At 49.0% G+C, this 14,141-nt stretch overlaps 2 non-coding genes and 1 pseudogene across 2 annotated transcripts; 2 read left to right on the top strand and 1 right to left on the bottom strand.

The window, feature by feature from the left end:
* Nucleotides 1-3,343: 3,343 nt before the first annotated feature.
* On the top strand, nt 3,344-3,452 carry LOC138219188 (5S ribosomal RNA; annotated as a pseudogene).
* Nucleotides 3,453-10,229: 6,777 nt separating this feature from the next.
* On the top strand, nt 10,230-10,302 carry trnaa-agc (transfer RNA alanine (anticodon AGC)). The gene has a single exon. It is a non-coding gene; the product is annotated as a tRNA-Ala (tRNA).
* A 746-nt stretch (nt 10,303-11,048) lies between these two features.
* Nucleotides 11,049-11,121, bottom strand: trnap-agg (transfer RNA proline (anticodon AGG)). The gene has a single exon. It is a non-coding gene; the product is annotated as a tRNA-Pro (tRNA).
* Between the last annotated feature and the right edge of the window lie 3,020 nt (nt 11,122-14,141).

The following is a 14,141-nucleotide window of genomic DNA, read 5'->3' as shown; positions in this document are numbered from 1 at the left end:
TAAACGCATACCTTAGACGTCTAAATGTGGTCTACAATTCGTCTAGAATGAAATTCTAATATACGTCTAAAGTTATACGTCAATTATACGTCTATGTTTAGACGTTCATTATACATAAATGGTTGGAGTTCTATTATATGGATAACTTTAGAGGACTATTATACGTATATGGTTAGAGGTCTATTATACGTATAACTTTAGAGGTCTATTATACGTATATGGTTAGAGGTCTATTATACGTATAACTTTAGATGTCTATTATACGTATAACTTTAGATGTCTATTATACGGATAACTTTAGACGTCTATTATACGTATATGGTGTAGCGGCAATGCTTGTTAATAAGACAGAATTAAGCTTTGGTATGCTCCTAAAAGAGGCCCCATCTCACCCTCCATCTCTGTGGTGCAGCCACAGAGAAAGAATTCATGCAAGCTGATTTAAGAGTGTTTTCTTGTGATAAGAAACAAGCTCCCAGACGGGGATGCAATTAGCTGAGCCTGGCTATCATGATCAATGGTCATCCATTGGCGCCTATCAGTCTAGGGAGTGCCGAATGGACATCTGGACTGCATTCCTAAGTGTCAAGAGAAAGTGACTTATATCTCACCTTGACCAACCAATCAGGGACTGACAGGGCGTGGTAATACCACGTGGGTCTCCAATGCCCGCCAAACTCTCAACCAATCAGCACACATCTGGGTCTTGATCAAAAAGGGAGCGCAAGCTCAGTTCTGGTTTCTCCTTGGCCATTTTCGCGCATCAGCAGAGACAATCACGTGACAACTGCTGTTGTCTGCAAAAAGGACTTGGACTTTGTTCTAAGCACGAGGCCGAGGATCCCGTACGTACTCAGAATTCTACCAACGTGAATGCTCCGCTTGATCAACGGCAGCCTACAGTTGGACCTTCGTCGACAACCTGAATACCTTATTCAGAAGCAGCGCTGGACCGGGAACTAACCAGTTTCTTCCCAGGCAAAAGAGTGACTTGTGAGGACTCGCGGTCACACTCTGTGCATAGAGACTTTCTACTAGCCAGCCGGACTGCTGGTAGATCCCCTCGGAGCAACGACTGCCCTGCGCGCCGCAGTTAGATTCCTCCGCCCGTCCTACTCCGAGCTGCACCTCGACTGGTTGGCCGGTAGCCAGAGGACGCCGTCACAACGCCCATTGGACAACCGCTGGAACAGAGGCTGCAACAGAGCCTGTCAGCTGGTTTGGTGTTCGTGCCGGGAAATTCCAAATCCAAACACAGTGGATAAGTAAACCCCATGTTCTACATTGTGTCTTGAGAATTCAATTGTACCTCAACACAAGTTGTTATCAATTTAATTCATGAGTAATGTATTTACTTCCGAGTTTAGAGTAACAGTGGGTAATAACACTGATTAGCGATTTGGTAACCGAACAATATATATTGACATATATTCTCTGTTGTGTATCTCTTTGTGTTGGCATCTCTTCGAGATTATATACCTTGTATATTGATAACCCTCACAGTAAGGTCTGCCGCTCGTATCCAGGCAGACTAGTATATGTTTGGTGCACAATTTATATGAATAAATGTATCTCGTGTATTGAAACCGTGTGTGTGCGTTGTTAGTTGTTCTGACGATTGATTTTCTAAAAGCCACAACGAACAACCTCGTGATTACTGCTACAATTAATAATTGTCTCAGTAAACCCATCAAACCTCTACAACCACGATACACCACCATAAACTATATTAATTTAGGAACATAAACATATAGTGTAAACTGTATATGGCTGGTATTGGTAGTTTAAAGAAAAAATACACACCAGTATTCCACTTTCTTCCTAAACATTTTAAGCATCAAAGTCTTACATGTATTAAGATTTTACTACGTTTCGGAAACGTTTTTACATGCTCCTTCTGACCATCTTAAGTTTATATACTTTGTGAAAAGTCATAAGATATTAACATTTTCTGTGAATGTGCTCGTTATCGGAGTAAACAAAAGCATACTTTTAGAATTTGATTAATAGGGAATATAATATGGAATCACGAACCTAAAGAAATTAATAACGATATAATTATTTTTATGTACTGTAGCTCAAATAGTAGTATAATACACTTTCTATGGATACATGTGCTTCTACGCAACGCAGAAGCACATCCACAAGTAACATTACCTATCTAAGAGAGGACATTGGCTAGCCAATATGATAGATACAGTGGAAAAAAGCAATTGGGAAAATAAGACCTGCTGATCTGTTATACATACCAGGAAGAGAACAGAATATGATTTTTTTCTGTTCGAAACGTGTGTTGTCTTTATGAAATTCATGTATTTTAAACGTTTAAGTAAGAAGAAAAAAACTTACAGAAAGATACTAAGCTGATCACGAGATAGAAAGATCACCCGTTTTTCGCGCATAAAAAGTGGCTATTAACTGGGTGAACTGTTATTAACTGGAGTCAACTGGGTGAAAACACATAATATGAACATGAAACAAAAAATAAAAATAAGATACAATCTACAGACATTAAAACCAGTGTCATGGAAATTTAACTATCAAGGAAGCCACAAGAGAGAGTTCTCACCTGAGTAAGGTCTTTATTTCAATATTGCAATATTGGGAGCACTGCTGCCACTTCGCAAAGTGCAACCAGAGACTCAATTTGTTACAAGCAGTACAGGGTTTTTATAAGACGTTGCGCTGTAAAAAAGCTCAGCGCTTTGTCCCTTCTAAAAGTTCCCCTTTCCCTAAGAGAAAACAGATTACATCAAAAAGCGAAAGAAGAAGCACTAGATATGTTATTCAAAGCTTATCAGTTACTTTCAGCTAATTCTAACGACCCAGACAGCATATATTGTTTTGGTACATTGTCTTCTAAAGTAACCTAAACAGTGTACTTTGTTGACGCACTGTTTTCTAAAGTTCTGCACGTACTGTAGCACAGCAATTACATCCTTGAAATATATTATCTAAAAGCCCCAATATATTTTTTTGCAAAGCTCTCTACATTTTAAGAATCAATTTACTTATTAGATTTCCACTTCAAGACTTGTTCGGCCGGCGTTCTGGGAGTTGCGTTTTTCAGAATTGTATTGAGATCGTTTTCCACAGAGCTCAGATGTCAAAGCACAGCAGCAGCTCTCCACAGCGATCCTCTTTAGCGCCCTTTCTCCCGCAGCTCCGTCCTCATTGGAAGGAAGCAAGAGTGAAAGGCTGAAGTGAAATAGAGCGGGGACGAAGGCAGTTGAGAGAGAGAACGTGGGAAGAAGAGAAAAACGCAAGGGAAAAAAAGCAGCGTAGTAAAAGAGGTGACGGAGCTGCCCTCTCTATAAGAAGGGTGCCAGCGACCCCTGCTCTTGCTTACGGGCACACCCCCTTGAGCACACTTGATCTCGGAAGCTAAACAGGGATGGGCCTGGTTAGTATTTGGATGGGAGACCGCCTGGGAATACCAGGTGCTGTAAGCTTTTAAGCGCAGGAGGCGCCCTATCCCCGTTCGCTCGCTCATTCCCCTGTTCACACGTGCAGTGCGGCTTGTCCGTCTGTTTATTTGTCAGCTTTGGCGAGACACGGGTGCTTGTGTATTAGCGTGAGCGTTTTTTATTCTGATCATGAACAGTTTTACAAGTCCGCAAAGGATCGAGGAAAGGTTTATCGCCAGCTGAAAAGAGACAAAGCGCTTCGGCTGTGGAGACTTGTTCTGCTGGCGTTCGGGGAGTCGCGTTTTTCAGAATTGTATTGAGATCGTTTTCCACAGAGCTCAGATGTCAAAGCACAGCAGCAGCTCTCCACAGCGATCCTCTATAGCGCCCTTTCAGCTCCGTCCTCATTGGAAGGAAGCAAGAGTGAAAGGCTGAAGTGAAATAGAGCGGGGACGAAGGCAGTGAAGAGAGAGAACGTGGGAAGAAGAGAAAAACGCAAGGGAAAAAAAGCAGCGTCGTAAAAGAGGTGACGGAGCTGTCCTCTCTATAAGAAGGAGAAGAAGAAGAGGAACAGAGGATTTGTTTGTCTTAAGTAAGACTTTGTTTTTTGTGGTTTTTTGGTGTTTTTGGTTGATTTTTGAAGCCCTCCCCTTCAGCCTAGCTCTGTTTGGTGAGGATAGAGACTTTTGTTTTTTTTTGTTGCTTTTTTGTTGCTTTCTGAGTCCTGTTTGTGTTTTAATGGAAGGAAAAAACATGGAGGCAGAGAATGTTATTGTAGTGGAGGAGGAGAGTGGTGTAGGAAAGAGAAGGATGAGGAATTCGGACCGACCCCCCCGGCGGGTTTTTGCAAGGGCGCATACTGTTGTGGTGGATGTGAGCGGCGTGGAGAAACCGTCTGCGGGTGCTATTATCGCAGCTGTGCACGGCGTCTGTGGGGAGGGCTCTCTTTTTGCCTGCCACCCCCGGACGCCAAAAGAGTTTGAACTGACTCTGGACTCAAAGGAACATGCAGACGCGGTGGCTGTGGGGCTGGATGTGCAGGGCACACCCTCCTACTGACGCTGGCTGGAGCGGAAGGAGGTAGTGGTGTCCTTCCTCCATTTCCCGGCATATATCTCAGACGAGACTATCAAGGAGAAGCTGAGTAGCTGGGGGGTGAGAGTGATTTCGGACATCAGGATGCGCCACTACCCCGGGACCACCATTGCTGATGGCATGAGGTTTGTTCGGATTCGCTTTCCCGAGCATGTAGCCTCGTTGCCATACAGCATCCGCTTCGCCACGGCAGAGGGGGACCAGTACTTCAGGGTCCTCCACGACCTTCAACAAAGGGTGTGTCATGTCTGCCTGGACTCGGGGCACATCGCCAAGGACTGCCCTGAGTTCCTCTGCTATGAGTGCAGACAGCCCGGCCACCGCGCCAGGAACTGCACCGCTGCCAAGTGCCCGGACTGCCTCCACGCGCTCATGAGCTGCAACTGCGAGCCGGAACCGGAAGATCCAGCCGCCGCAGGAGCAGCTGCCCACAACACCGAGGGGGTTGAAGATGGACTACGGGTAGCCGCTGTAGCTGAGCATGGAGAGTTGCCAGCAGCGGCGCCCCAGGACCCCAGTGAGCCAGCAACGCCCCAGCCGGTGATGGGGGAGAGGCAGAGGGAGGCCCCTCCAATCCTGGGTACAGCGCAGCAGAAAGGAGCCGGGGACCAGCCAGCATCTCCACCAGCAGGGGCGCCCCGTTGCCCTAACAATCCTGCTGCATCCCACTCTGTGCCGCAAGAGAAGCAGAGGGAGGTTGCTCCACAACATGCGGCGGTGCAGCGTGGTGCAGCTGAGATCCTACGGGCACCACCACCACCAGAGGCTGCCCCTCAGCGTACCAGTGGGCTTTTGACACCCAAGCCTGTGCAGGGAGAGAGGCAGAGGGAGGAGGCGACGGCACCAGCACCACCACCACCATCACCGCGGTTCCCCAGCTGTGGGCAAGCCGGGGTACAACCGCCTGGGCCCTCGAAGGCTGGAATCCAGTGGCACCACGTCAGGCCTCAGCCCAACCTGAAGCCCAGTTCAAGAGTTGTCCGCAGACCCATCCCTGATGTCTCTGCGGTGGCGGAGACAGGAGGTGGGGAGGAAGCGGCAAGTGTTGGCAATGAGAATGTGGCAGAAAGGGCGGGGGAACTGTCGCGCGGGCCGGAGAATTAATTTCACTCTTATGGCCATATGCGTGATGGCAACTTTCGCCTCTTTAAACGCCAACGGGCTGAGGGACTGAGCAAAGCTGGGGGCAGTGTTAGCTCTGCTGGGGCGGACGGATGTTGTCTGCCTCCAGGAGACCTTCTGGGACGAGGAGTGTGTCCGGAAGGTGCGAGCACAGTGGGACGGGGAGCTGTTTTACAGCAACGCATCCGGCCTGTGCAGGAGGGGGGTGGCTGTGCTGGTGAGGAGGGGAGTGTACGAGAGCGTAAGGCTCCTGCACCGCGACACGTAGGGCCAGCTCCTGCAGGTCTGTCTTGGGTTTCCTGGACAGTCCGTGCTGCTGAGCAACATCTACGCCCCCAATGGGGAAGCTGAGCGGCTCGCCTTCTTCAAGCAGCTGGAGGCGAGCTGCTTTCAGCAGCCAGGGCTGGTCGTCGGAGATTTTAACTGTGCACTGAGTGCGCTCGATGTCGCGGTTGGGATGACCTTTAAGAGCAGTGCGGAAGCTCACTGGTTCGTGGATGCGTGGCGTCAGGCTTAGTGTGCGCGGAGGGACTTTTCTCGGCGGCAGGTCGTCGAAGGTGTCTTGAGACAGAGCCGGATCGACCTGTTGCAGGGGCACATGAGTCTCTTCCCGTGCCTGAGCCAGATGCGCTATGTGTTCATGACCCTGAGCGACCATGCTGTGCTTCACTTTTCTCTAGCAGGGGCACAGGAGGACCGGTGCCCCGGCCTCTGGTGCTTTAATAAGGCGCTCCTGGGGAGGCTTCATTCTGTCAGGGCATAGAAGACCTTATCCGGCAGCAGCTGCAGTGTCCCCTGTATAGGTCAGAAAAGCTGGTCTGGTGGGATAATCTCAAGTACGCCATCAAAGAGTTCAGTATCTAGTATGGCCTGTCCCGGGGGCGGGAGAAGGCCAGGCGGGAGAGACAGCTTCGGGCTCGGATCACCTCAGAGCTCAGGCTCCTGGCAGATCACGGCGGGGGCTGCGAGCTCTTGCTGGAGCTGAGGGGTGAGCTGCAAGCCCTGGAGGAGGAGAAGTGGAGAGGAGCCAGGGTGCGCAGCAGAGCCCAGTATCTGGCCGAGGGCGAGAAGAGCACGAGGTTCTTTTTCGGCCTGGAGCAGGAGAGGCAGCGCAGCTCCTTCATCGAGGAGCTGGTGGGAGAGGACGGTGTGCGGCTCTCTGCCCCCGAGGCCGTTAGGAATGAGGTGTTTTCTTTTTATAGCGCCTTGTTCTGGCCGAAGTGGTGGATGAGCAGCAGACCCGGGCCATGCTGGCTTGGGTGAGTACCCGCCTGTCACAGAGCGATCGTGAGCTCTGTGACAGTGCGCTGAGCTTGGAGGAAGTGCTTGAAGCACTTCGGGGCTCGTCTCCTAACAAGAGCCCTGGGTGGGACGGGCTCTCCTCCAAGCTCTACAGACACTTTCAGCAGTCCCTGGGGCCCCTCCTTCTGGAGGTGTTCCAGGAGATTGCCAGGACCGGCGCTCTGACCCCATCTATGAGAAGGGGGATGATCTCTCTTGTCTACAAAAAGCAGGGGGATCCCTCCCTTTTGAAAAACTTTCGCCCGATCAGTCTGTTGAACACAGACTATAAGATACTAACTCGTGTTCTCTCCCTCAGGCTCGGGAAGGTTCTGCCCAGGATCCTGTCGCCTTCGCAGACCTACTGCGTCAAGTGGAGAGACATCGCGGACACGGTGTGCTCCATCAGAGATGTTGTGGACCTTATGCGGGAGCAGCCGAGGGGTGGATACGTCCTGAAACTGGACCAGGAGAAGGCCTTCGACAGGGTGGAGCATTCCTTCCTGTTTGAGGTCTTGAAGAGCTTTGGCTTCGGCGAGGCCTTCATCTCCTGGGTGAGGCTCGTGTACAAGGGGATCGTGAGCTGTGTCAAGGTGAATGGTTCCCTCACGAGCTTCTTTCCAGTGACCTTGCCTGGGGGCACCGCCACCTCGTTGATCTACCAATATGCTGACGACACCAGACTGACGTTGGCAGAGGTGGTGGAGATCTCGGCCATTTTAGAGGTGGTGCAGGCCTACTGCGCTGCCTGGGGCGCCAAGGTAAACTTGGAGAAGTCTGAGGTCATGCCGGTGGGGAGGGCAGACCTTGCCCCGCTCCTCGGCTACCCTTTCAGGGTTGAGACGGGTCACCTGAAGGTCCTTGGTGTCTACATTAGCGCTGATGAGCAGGCCACTGGGCTTCTCCTGTGGAAGGAGAAGCTCATTAAGATGAGGGCCAATTAAATCGGTGGAGACACAGGTCCCTGACCCTAAAGGGAAGGGTCCTGCTCGTTAACACACTGTGCCTGTCCCTCTTGTGGTACCCACTGTCTGTGATGCCTCTTCCTGAACGGGTAGAGAATGAGATTAGGCAACTGGTGGTGGGATTTGTGTGGGAGGGGAAGCCTCCGCGGGTCACTCATGACACCCTCATTGGGGAAATCTCCAGGGGTGGGCTGAAGCTGTGTGATATAGGCCTGAAGCTGAAAAGCTTTAGGCTGAAAGTAGTGAAGAAGTTCCTTGACCTGGATAATGTCAGCATTTGGAAGATTGGTATGGCAAGCTACCTCGAGACTTGCGGGGGCTTGGGGCAGGAGACCCTCCTGGTGAGGCTGACTCCAGGGTTGATAAAACATCTGCCCTCCTTTTACAGGGAGGTCCTGCTGGCGAGGGGGTAGTTCATGTCCCAGCATGTCTCCTACACGCCGGAGACCCGGGCCCAGCTTCTGTAGCAGCCTCTGTTCCTCGACCCCCTGCTGGTGTCTCGATGGAACAGGCAGCTCTACGAGGCTGGCATATCCAAGGTCAAGGATCTTCTTTATGAAGTAAAGGACGGATTTCTGCCCACCCAGGCTATTGTCGACGCTGTGCGAGAGGTCGACGACGAGCTGCCTGTCAGTAAGATCCGTCAGGATTACGAGCAGCTCAAACTCGGTCTCCCGGACAGTTGGCTGGAGAAGCTCCATCTACAAGACGGGGCAGCAGGCCCGGCCTGGCCGGAGCTGAGGGTGAAGTGGGGGGACCGTGGGGTGGACCTCCTGGGGTTCACCACCAGCATGTTCTACAGGCTGATGGTGGCGAAACGCTTCAGAGTGCCGGTCTCAGAGGTGTTCTGGGGTAAGATCTTCCCCCAGCTCGAGCCAGGGCGTACTTGACGGATCTGCTGGATGGCCTGTTTCGCTCTGTTCGAGGAGCTGTTCTTGACATGGTGCCCTGGAAAGAGCTGTTCCTCTTTGGGTACCGAGGGTCTGAGAGGGGGGTTAACACCATTTTAGTGAACCTCCTCCTCAGCCTAACGAGGACAGCTGTCTGGGAGAGGAGGAACCTCATGATGTACAATGGCCCGAAGCCAGACCTTGTCAGGCTGTACATTGCCAGGGTGAAGGACTGCTTCTCTCTCAGCCTGGCCTACTGCAGGGCTGAAAGGCGGATGGCCGACTTTCGCAGGATCTTCTTAAAAAATAACATCTTTGTGGACCTGCGGGAGGAAGGCCTGTACTTCTGGCTCTGAGATGTAGGTGTCTTTGAACAAAAGACACACACGGCTCCACCCTTTTCCACCCCTGAATAGCATTGGCGAGTTGAATAGCATTCAATTCACATCGAATAGCATTGGCCCCTGAATAGCCCCTGAATAGCATTGGCGAAGCTCAGCACTGGGCCACTGGGCACAATTTCCCACCGTTTCCATAGTGTAGTGGTTATCACGTTAGCCTCACATGTGAAATGTCCCCAGTTCAAAACAGAGCAGCTTTTTTTGTTGCCACGCACACTGTTTGGGGATTCGCCTAGCGCTGTGATCGAACAGACCCACTCACCTCTTAGTGTGGCGGGATCTGCACAGTGCATGTCGCAGCGCTTTCTGCTTTCACTTCAATGTGCTTCCTGATGTCGAGTCGTGTGCTGTGCAGAGGCTCTGAAAGTGAGAGCAATGAAAAAGTGCACAGCGCTGTGAAAGAAAACACAGAGAAGTGAAAGGCAGTCCTTTCTCTAAGACCGGGGTAAAGTTAGCTTGAAGTTCAAAAACGATTTTGGCACACCTGTAGTGCTTTTGCGAAATCTCTTAGAGTTACAAAAACACTTGCTTTGTGTATAAAATGCATTGTGAATGCTTTCTCAGCCTTCTCTTTGCCATTTTTATGACTTTTTTTTACCACGCTCAAATATTGTTTTGTCCATATCTTCACAATGGAAGCACAGAACGTCTTCAAACCAAATGCATTTTAAAGACCACAACTTGTGGAAATTTCCACATTCTCTGCATCAAACTTTCAGTGAGCTAATTTCGTTTTTCATCGATGCGTAATTACGCACTAACTGGAACCCGGGGGACCGCTGTGTGCACATGTTCACAATGCGAGAAATACTGTTCAATACGGCTTCATGCGAAAAACCCGTATATGACCATAGGAAGCAGAACAGCCCTGTCTCCAATTACCCAGACTGTAAGATGACAAGATGAGTTGATGGAAAGAGCACAAAAGTTCAGCTCATACAATAGGCAACGAAGGTCCCAGCGTCATCATCGCACTTGAAAGGACTGCCTTGCAGACCAAGGGCAGTGGGCGGTGCCCGGTAAGAGGGGCAGAGGCGGTAAGACATGATGCCGAGAAGCATGAAGCGAGGGGGATTAGCTCAAATGGTAGAGCGCTTGCTTAGCATGCGAGAGGTAGCGGGATCGATTCCCGCATCCTCCGGGTCTGAGTTTGGATCTCCAGAAGCCCGGTGCTTCTGCGACTTCTGACAGGTGCTCCTCCGTTGCGGAGAGAATGTCCTTTAGTTGTCAAGCGTTGAAGGGCCACACCTCCTTCCCAACCTCAGTCTGCACTGAGTGCGTCTCCAGCATTTTCTCGTCCAATTTGTCAGCTTAGCAAGTGAAAAGTATATCCGAGTGAAAACAGTGCTGATAATACTCTCACGAATTGTTAGAAGACGTGCTTTTGATCATCGATTGCTTAACAATCACATTCGTTCGACTTGAGCCATCAAGCTCGTAGTTTTCCTTCAAATCTTGAAAGCTCTCAGTGAGAACATCATAGGCTGCAGGACGCCCCGTAACTTGATTACTTCAACAGAAAGAAGAGCAGACAGCTCCACAAATATGCGAGGCGCAGAGAGCGCAAGGCGAGCCGCACACGTTTCGGTGGCTGAGAGAGGGCAGTTTTTGCTTCTGCATTTCCCAAGTAAGGACGCATGACAACAAGCGATCGCGGTGCTCATCTACGACATAGTGGTGATGAGTTTTCAGTACGTGTTCTTTTGAACAAGCAATGAGGTTGCCGCCTTGGACAGCTGACTGCACGCTCTCATTGTGCCACGTGATGAGAATTCACCAGGCTCGTTCAGTCATTAGTCACATTCCATCGTTTGCCATAAGCAGACGCTGCGAAGTGATGTGGATATCAGTTCCCAGTCTTGTGGAAGAGGAGGAAAAGAGCACACGAGGTCTCGTCCGGGAGTTGAACCCGGGACCTCTTGCACCCTAAGCGAGAATCATACCACTAGACCAACGAGCCACAGCAGCACTTTCCATTTCAATCGGTCAGTGAGCTTGAGGATGGGGGAGAGGCGTCATTCGCTCGTCCAGTCAGACCTTCATCAATAAGTCAAGAAAGCCGCAATTACACGACTGCCTTGCAGACAAAGGGCAGTGGGAGGTTGCTGTTTTGAGACGGAGGCATTGGGTTGGTGGGCCGGGATCTATTCTTCTTAAGGAATTCTTCATCGTGAAAGATCGGTCCACGGGTCATCCAAAGAACTCAGGGAATCATGTGCTACTGAAGGGAGTGAAGTGCTGAAACACATGACATGCCCCCTTGATCTCACATGCACAATTCTGCTGCAATATACACAGCTACCGTCCACACCAGGCAGTGGGGCTTCAGCAGAATCTGCTACGCCACATGCAATTACATATCCAGCTGCACACATATACATGGCCCTTCTGTCCTTTTCAGGATCTCAAAAAAAAGCATAGCGTGGTTTTCCTGCCACATGATTGACCTCATCTCCCTCAGAATGTGCCCCGCCACATTCATTGCTGAAGCAGGACGGAGGCTAACGGACATGTCAGAACAGTGAGGTTCAACGATCTCTCCAAAATATTGTGGTTGTAGTGGAAGAGATATGTTTTAAATTGTACCTTGGTATTTCAAACTCTCTCTAGAATGTTATCCATTTCTATTTTATTTTGACAGGAACTGTTAAAAGGCTAATGACACTATATGAAAAGAGAAGAAAGAAAACACAACGTTTCAGCCGTGGAGCCTTCTTCAGGTGTGAGGGCTCCACGGCTGAAATGTTGTGTTTTCTTTCTTTTCTTTTAAGCATGGAATAGACCTATTACTTGTTCCTTTGCAGCCTACACATGGTGATGCAGCTCCCCACCTGAACTGCTAATGATACTAGATGCCTGGTAGTTTGTGGTACTTGGTTATTGTCTTATGTTTGCTCAAACTGCATATGTGTTGTAGCAGCGAGGCTTATTAATAAGAAAGAATTAAGTGTTCTGAGCCTTCCCAAATGAGGCCCCATCTCTGTTCATCTCTGTGGTGCAGCCACAGAGAAACTATTCATGCAGGCTGATTTAAGGTTTCCTTTGATAAGGGACAGCTGCCAAAGGGGGATGCACTTAGCTAAGCCTGGCTATCATGATCAATGGTCATCCATTGGCGCCTATCTGTCTAGGGAGTGCCAGATGGACATCTGGACTGCATTCCTAGGTGTCAGGAGTAAATGACTCATATCTCACCTTGATCAACCAATCAGGGACTGGTAGGGCCGAGTAACCCACGTGGGACTCTGATGCCCATGGAACATTCACCAATCAACGAGCTGAAGTTCCTCCAGGTAAAAACAAGAAACACAGACTTACTGTAGTAAGATTCAGGAGAATTCTGTGGACTTTTCTAAAGGGAATTCAAAGGAGAATTCCAGGGCAGGACGGCCCAGGAGCAGAAGGCTCCTAAGGGCAGGACATTCTCGCAGAGCGCCTCCTGACCATCCTGAGACTCAGCCCAGACAACCACGGAACGGCCAGTGTGTCCAAGTGCCAGAACTTTCCTTTGTTCTAAGAGTCTAGAGCGGAGGTTGCCAGAGAGTAACCAGAGGATCCACCCAAGGTTAGCACCAGTAGCAGGCCTCGTGAACAGGTTGGAACTGTGGACAGCTGAATCACTATTCAGAACTAGCGCTTCATCAGGAACGAACTGGTCTTCTTCCTGACTTGCTGGGACCCACAGTCATCCTCTTTCCTGTGCGCAAACTTTGCTAGTTAAAGCCAACACTAACTAGCCGGTCTGTGAGCATCAGCAGCGCACCGTCGCAAGCCGCACAGCACAGCCTGGCACCGAGCCAGAGAGCGCGGATTGGACAGCAACAGCCTGCAACTGTTTCTTTGAGTCCGCAGGATATCTGAATCCCCAGAGATTGGATGAGTATTCAACTTCACTGCATTACTGCTCGAGAATTCAATTGTTATCCCAACCAGTTGATATCAATTTAATTCCTAAGAGTTATGTACTTGTTTTGAGTATCTAATGTAGAAGTTAAAACCAAGTTCATTTACGAAACGGTCTAAATGAATGATATATTGAACGTATGTCCTTTTGATATGTGTAACACTTTGTAACTGATTGAATATATACCTTTTGTATTCTGATAACCCTCTCGATAAGATCTGTTAGGTTTATATGCATTTTCTATGTATTAATAAATGTATCCTCGTGTATTAGTACCTGTGTGTGTGCGTTGTTTGAGTTATGTCGCATGGTTGGATTCTAAAGCCATCAAAAGAATCAATTTTGTGATTTACTGCTACAATTAATAATTGTCCCAGTAAATGCCCAAACCCTACAGAACTGGTGCCTTCAGAGAGCACACTACAGTGTGATTGCATATTTTTGTGTATTTTCATATGTCAATATTTAATTCACTCACATTCCTGTATGCTTGGAAGGAAGGCAGATTGGATTTGGCACAGGACGCCTGCTCATATATGTTGATCTTTGTTGGGCTGGAAAAACAATGATAAAAAGTGTATGAAAAAAGCTCTCCCCAAAATTTCCCTTCTCTTGGCCATGGTTACACTGCCCTTTCTTTCCGTCTTTTGTCCTTCTACAAAGATTCCAGGGCTCTTTATCCACCATAATATCAGAAGCCAAAAATAACCATCTAATGTGTAAACAGCATTTGTAATGTTGGTAGCTGGAAGAGGTTAAGTATGTTTGCAAGACCTAGTTGATTACACCACAGACTTACCTTGTTTTTTTTTTCTCTTTTAAAGGCTGTGCTGGACTGTACCACTATCATAGAAGATTTTTTTCAAGACACATCGCAGTTCCATAGTAGAATTTATCAATAGTAGAATTCCATAGGACATTATTTATCAACATCTAACATTACCCAGTGTGAGACTCTGCCAGTAAACCTCAGAGCATTGAGTTCTCCACTGGTGAAGATGACTTTCTGAAGTCATGAAATCCACTGCTGGGATGCCTGAGAGACAGTGATTGAATCCTGTCTGGAATTAGGCTCT

Source organism: Lepisosteus oculatus, chromosome 14 (assembly GCF_040954835.1).
Source record: "Lepisosteus oculatus isolate fLepOcu1 chromosome 14, fLepOcu1.hap2, whole genome shotgun sequence".
NCBI lineage: Eukaryota > Metazoa > Chordata > Actinopteri > Semionotiformes > Lepisosteidae > Lepisosteus > Lepisosteus oculatus.
This window is presented reverse-complemented; position numbering and strand designations above follow the sequence as displayed.